The 6,000-nt window shown below is 40.0% G+C and overlaps 1 protein-coding gene across 1 annotated transcript in view; it reads left to right on the top strand.

Moving 5' to 3' along the window:
- The first annotated feature begins 1,411 nt into the window (after nucleotides 1-1,411).
- The window catches only part of LOC139407083 (erythrocyte membrane protein band 4.1 like 2), a 93,790-nt gene continuing 89,201 nt past the window's right edge, over nucleotides 1,412-6,000 (top strand). Inside the window, exon 1 of the mRNA XM_071150442.1 lies at nucleotides 1,412-1,843. The gene's annotated coding sequence lies outside the window, so the exon portion shown is untranslated. The remainder of the gene's footprint in view (nucleotides 1,844-6,000) is intronic.

Genomic DNA, 6,000 nt, shown 5'->3' with positions numbered 1-6,000 from the left:
TTCATGTATATAATAATTGAGGGGAAAAGACTCATCAAATCAATTCACACCTTATTGTATTTGTGTTAGTGACAGTTATCAGCTTTGTAATTTCAGCCATATATTGCCTCTTGTAAAATAACACAGAAGTCACATACATTGAGGTGATCCTGAAGGACAGATCTCTCAACAAGCCAGTAGTTTGTCATCATATAACATTGAGTCCAATTCACCTGCTGAAGCTTATGCAGTATTGAAATGACATTAAAAACATTAATTTCATTTCTGTTCAAACTCCATGAGAAGAAGTACACCACACTCCTTCCTTGTTCACCATCCTCTCCTCGGGTAACACCTGTATTGTTTGCGGAACAAACAGTGCCTTGAAAGTGTAAGGTTCACATATGTGCTTGTCTCTGCCTTTCACGCCTTTGTTTGTGTTGTAACTGTAAACCACTGGATTTGGTTTCAGGTTGTGGGGGAGATATCCGCCATCACAGAAAGGGAACAGGTGTAATAGCAGGACCAGTTTGGCGACTTGTTCTTGAACTAAACAGAAGCAGACAGGTGAATGCATGGAATGTCTCTCACCACCATACCCCTTGTGCCCATGTCATTTGTAGTACAATCTCTGAGGTGAGTAAGAATCTGAAATGCCTATATTTGCTTAAAGTTCCTTCCTCCAGGATATGTGACATGGGGTGCAGTGTTACACAACAGCAACCATTCATAGAACCACAATTAAGATGTTTTACATGTAAATTGTAGCCATGTAAAATCAAGACTTATTTTTACACTGAAGTATTCTTGAAATGTACAAAGTAATCTCAAAGATGTGTAATTGATTGCGGTATGTGCGGAATATCAGCCATTAAAGGCATATGCATGCCGTCATGAAACAGATTATAATGTGGAGGATTAAAATTAATGGATTTTTAGTCATTCCATCAGCTCCACTGTCATGCACCTGTACATGGCAGTCATCCTGCGTCATGGGGGGTATTACATGAAAAGATTATGAAGAGAGCAGTTGCTGTTGTCTCAATAATCAGTCAAACAATGACAGTGGAGCTGCTGCTTTAAAAAAGTCGAGGATTTTGAACCAGGCTGCCTGTGTTCAAGGCTCAGCCCCAAGGTAGCATCGAGAGGATTTACTTGCACACAGTGTGTGACAGTCACTGCTCCAAGTACTTCTTCTTTCTCCCTCTTAATCCACTGTTGACTTTAACACTAGCCATCCTCATTGGTCAGCAGTAAGGAGAACTAGCGGATACTCTATTTTCATCCCATTGGAATTTGCTTCATTGAAGGTAAACCTGGACCTAGCTCTTCTACCACAGGTGATGTTAACCTAGAGCAACCTCTTTGCCAACAAAAAGTGAGCAGCCAGGATATCTTTTAATGCAGTTTTTAATGCATTTAATATCTACATCACGGGCCAGATGGTGAATTGTGAATTCTTCTAACTAATCCCTTTGGGTAAATCTGCATAGCCACCATGTTCCGGGATTTGACAAGAAACAACAACCCTGGGTGGTTAAGAGAGAACAGTTTGATTCCCTGGTAGTATCACTGCACATATCATGCTAATCAACTGGAACTAGGATTTATCTGTCGTTAATCTGTAATTGAGAATCAGTGGTTTAAACAGGAACCACACTATTGAGGTATATCATTTCTCTTTTACTTCTGGTTTTAAATTCTACATGGGTGTGGTCTTGTTTCATACCTCTGACAGCATGTACAACTATTAAATTAATACAAGATGGGCATAATTCTCCCTTTGTCTTTGTTTTGCACCCGTATTTCTTGGGATGTATCGGTGGACCTGGCTGTCATCTGGGATCATGTTCATCTTCTGCTGGTGAGTTGGATGTTACTTTTACCTTGATGTGTGAAGAAAGACGGAATATGGATAGTTCAATGAATTCAAACTTTATTTGCCACATGCGCCGAATACAACAAGTGTAGACTTGACCGTGAAATACTTACTTACAAGCCCTTAACCAACAGTGCACTTCAAGAATAAAATATTTACCAAGTAGGCTAAAATAAAAAGTAATACACTGACTCAATACCGGGCACCGTTACCGAGTCAGTATGCAGGGGTACAGGCTAGTTGAGGTAATCTGTACATGTAGGTGGGGGCGAAGTGACTATGCATAGGTAACAAACAAACAGCGAGTAGCAGCAGTGTAGAAGGGGGGGGGGGGGGGGGGTCAATGTATATTGTGCGGTGGTGATTTTTATGAGTCTAATGGCTTTGGGTTAGAAGCTGAGGAGCCTGTTGGTCCTAGACTTGGCGCTCCGGTACCGCTTGCCGTGCGGTAGCAGAGAAAGCAGTCTATAACTTGGGTGACTGGAGTCTCTGACAATTTTATGGGCTTTCCTCTGACACCGCTTATTATATAGGTCCTGGATGGCAGGAAGCTTGGCCCCAGTGATGTACTGGGCCGTTTGCACTACCCTCTGTAGCGCCTTACGGTCAGATGCTGAGCAGTTGCCATACCAGGCGGTGATGCAACCAGTCAGGATGCTCTCGATGGTGTGCTTTTGAGGATCTGGGGGCCCATGCCAAATCTTTTCAGTCTCCAGAGGGGGAAAAGGTTTTGTTGTGCCCTCTTCACGACTGTCTCGGTATGTTTGGACCATGATAGTTCGTTGGAACATGGAACATGAAACTCTTGACCCGCTCCACTACAGCCCCGTCGATGTTAATGGGGGCCTGTTCGGCCTGCCTTTTCCTGGAGTCCACGATCAGCTCCTTTGTCTTGCTCACATTGAGGGAGAGGTTGTTGTCCTGGCACCACACTGCCAGTTCTCTGACATCCTCCCATAGGCCGTCTCATTGTTGTCGGTGATCAGGCCTACCACTGTTGTGTTGTCAGCAAACTTAATGTTGGTGTTGGAGTTGTGTTTGGCCACGCAGTCGTGGGTCAACATGCAATGTCTCAAGAACTGCATATTTGGCTATTTTTCTTTGCATTTGTGCTTTATTAATCCTATTTGAAATTGACCTTTCAAAACCTTTTTACCAAAATAATTTGCTCTTTAAAATGTGATTCCTCAGTCTATTTTATGTGTTATTTGGTTGGCTGAAATTAAGATGTTGGTTTCATCATGGTTTGATGTTTCAGATGTTGGCTTTTTGACATGACCCTATCACAGGAGTGTTGTGAGGGACCCTTTAGACCTCTGTAACACAGTCCTATTATGAGCTACAACTAAAGGTCGACCGAATAATCAGCATGGCCGATTAATTAGGGCCGATTTTCAAGTTTTCATTACAATCGGTTAATCTGCCTTTTTGGATGCTGATTACATTGAAATCCAGGAGTAGACTGCATGGCAGGCTGACCACCTTTACGTGAGTGCAGCATCAAAAGGACCTTGTGGATGCAAGGAGCCAAGGTAAGCTGCTAGCTAGCATTAAACTTGTTTTATAAAAAACAATCTTCACAATCACTAGTTAACTACACATGGTTGATGATATTACTAAGTTAACTATCTTGTTCTGCATTGCATATAATCAATGCGGTGTCTGGTAATTTATCATCGAATCACAGCCTACTTCAACTTCGCCAAGCGGGTGATGATTTAACAAAAGCGCATTTGTGAAAAAAGCACAATCGTTGCACAAATGTACCTAACCATAAACATCAATGCCTTTCTTAAAATTAATACACAATTATATTTTTTTGAACCTGCATATGTAGTTAAAAGAAACTCATGTTAGAAGGCAATATTAACTAGGGAAATTGTGTCACTTCTCTTGCGTTCAGTGCAAGCAGAGTCAGGGTATATGCAGCAGTTTGGGCAGCCTGGCTCGTTCCGAACTGTGTGAAGACCATTTCTTCCTAACAAAGACCGTAATTAATTTGCCAGAATTTTACATAATTATATAACGTTAAAGGTTGTGCAATGCAACTGCAATATTTAGACTTAGGGTTACCACCCGTTTGATAAAATACTGAACGGTTCCGTATTTCACTGAAAGAATAAACGTTTTGTTTTCGAAATGATAGTTTCCGGATTTCACCATATTAATGACCAAAGGCTTGTTTTATTATATTATAATTAAGTATATGATTTGATATTTGATAGAGCAGTCTGACTGAGCGGTGGTAGGCAGCAGCAGGCTCGTAAGCATGCATTCAAACAGCACTTTACTGTGTTTGCCAGCAGCTCTTAGCAATGTTTGAAGCACAGTGCTGTTTGACTTCAAGCCTATCAACTCCCGAGATTAGGCTGGCAATACTAAAGTGTCTATAAGAACATCCATTAGTCAAAGGTAGATGAAATACAAATGGTATAGAGAGAAATAGTCCTATAATTCCTATAATAAGTACAACCTAAAACTTATTGACTGGGAATATTGAAGACTCATGTTAAAAGGAATCACCATCAATCAACCGATATGTTCTCATGTTCTGAGCAAAGAACTTAAACGTTAGCTTTTTTACATGGCACATATTGCACTTTAACTTTCTTCTCCAACACTGTGTTTTTGCATTATTTAAACCAAATTGAACATGTTTCATTATTTATTTGAGACTAAATTGATTTTATCATATTACATTAAAATAAGTGTTCATTGTTCATTCAGTATTGTTGTAATTGTCATTATTACAAATATATAAAAACTGTCCGATTTAATCGGTATCGGCTTTTTTGGGTCCTCCAATAATCGGTATCGGTGTTGAAAAATTCTTTATTAGCATTTTGCATCATCATGATGATGTGGCCAGTGACACTTTGCTTCTCGAAAGTACAATATCTTGAAAAGTTGACTGCTGACATGCAAAATATTTTGGGACTGTATCAACTGTGGGCTAATGCATTTCTTGGCAGAGTGGTTTTCCTTTTAATGTTCCCTGTGCAGTAAATATAAGTAGTCTAGTATAATCACTAGACATATATATATATATATATATATATATATATATATACACACACCATATACATGCTCACACGCACTACATTGACACTCACACACATTCACATACTGACACCACACACACACTTTTACTCTCATATACTGCTGCTACTCTGTTCTTTATTTTACTCTTATTATATATCCTGATGCCTAGTCTCTTTACCCTGCCTTCATGTAGATACTGTACAGTATCTACCTCATACCTCTCTCTGCACATTGATCTGGGACTGGTACTCCCTGTATATAGCTCCATTCTTGTATATTTAATTCCTTGTGTTACCATTTTCTTTTTCTACTCTGGTCGTTGGGAAAAGCTTAGAAACAGGCATTTCACTGTAAAGTCTACACCGGTTGTATTTGGCGCATGTGACCAATACAATTTGATTAGCTCACGTCTACATCAAGGTTATAAACAAAGACAAGGCCATCAGCCCATTGATTCATTACACTACAAACATTTAAAAGGTAATCGATGCATTAATAAAGCACACTCAACCTCCTAAACATAAAATGGTATATTGATCCCCAGTGCCCACAACAGAATATCTGCTATGTAATGGATATTTGATGGCAAGTGAAATTGCTAATGGTTGTTGTGCGTGCTGCTGCACTACCCTGCAGCAAGGTGGTCCAGTCTTTTATTTGTTTTGCCAAGTAAAGCTGTTGATATGTCATCTGATGCTGCGGTTGTTGAACACACAACACTGTTCTTTGATACAAATTCACTCCATTTAAAAAAAAATGTTTAGTCTGTCCAGGTCAAAATGATATGGTGTTGTCTCTGCTTCACATTAATTTCTAAAAGGAATTGAAAGGCAACATGTCAACCAAATATCATGGGATCATTACAATATTACACTGAGTGTACCAAACATTAGGAACACCTTCCTTATATTGAGTAGTACTGCCTTTTGCCCTCAGAACAGCCTCAATTTGTCAGGGCATGGACTCTACAAGGTGTCAAGCGTTCCACAGGGACGGCGGTCGATATTGATGCCAATGCTTCCCATAGTTGTCAAGTTGGCTGGATGTTCTTTGGGTGGCGGAGCCTTCTTTTAGGAAACTGTTGAGTGCGAAAAACTCAG

Source organism: Oncorhynchus clarkii, chromosome 4 (genome assembly GCF_045791955.1).
Source record: "Oncorhynchus clarkii lewisi isolate Uvic-CL-2024 chromosome 4, UVic_Ocla_1.0, whole genome shotgun sequence".
In the NCBI taxonomy this organism is placed as follows: Eukaryota; Metazoa; Chordata; class Actinopteri; order Salmoniformes; family Salmonidae; genus Oncorhynchus; species Oncorhynchus clarkii.
Note: the sequence above shows the minus strand (reverse complement) of the source record. Positions and strands in the feature narration are given on the sequence as shown.